The sequence below is a fragment of the Chinchilla lanigera genome, unplaced genomic scaffold, assembly GCF_000276665.1.
Source record: "Chinchilla lanigera isolate Chin_1 unplaced genomic scaffold, ChiLan1.0 scaffold00031, whole genome shotgun sequence".
Classification (NCBI taxonomy): Eukaryota; Metazoa; Chordata; class Mammalia; order Rodentia; family Chinchillidae; genus Chinchilla; species Chinchilla lanigera.
Window position 1 is genome coordinate 5,304,590 of NW_004955432.1, and position 470 is coordinate 5,305,059.

Below are 470 nucleotides of genomic sequence, written 5' to 3' on the forward strand. Positions count from 1 at the left end.
AAAGAACAACATATCTTGGAAAGACGGGCTAAGTCCCACTTCAGGTCCCTGCCTGGACCTTTCCCGGGAGGTTTTCTCTGGCATTACCAGGACTTCTTCCACACAACCACCACAACAGATAAACAATATAAACGGCCTTCTTACTGAGCTGTGTTCTTCACTCCTGTCAACAACCATGCACATGTGAGGTCCTCGGTCTGTGTTTGTTGAGCGACTGCCGTGTATTCAGACACGGCGCTCTGACGCTCAGGGCAGTACCTCAGCGTTGTAGGAACCACGGTTCTCGTGCAGATGACTCCTGCTGCTGCAGGGTCGCAGTCGGCATGTCGTGCCCGCTGGCCTGCCAACCGCGACCTCACCGCCCACCTGTGCTGCGTCCCGCTTGCAGGACCCGGAGCCACGCGCCCAGGTGGCGCCGCCGAGGGAACTACATTTCCCAGCCGGCCCCGGGCGGCCCTGCCCTGCCGGGC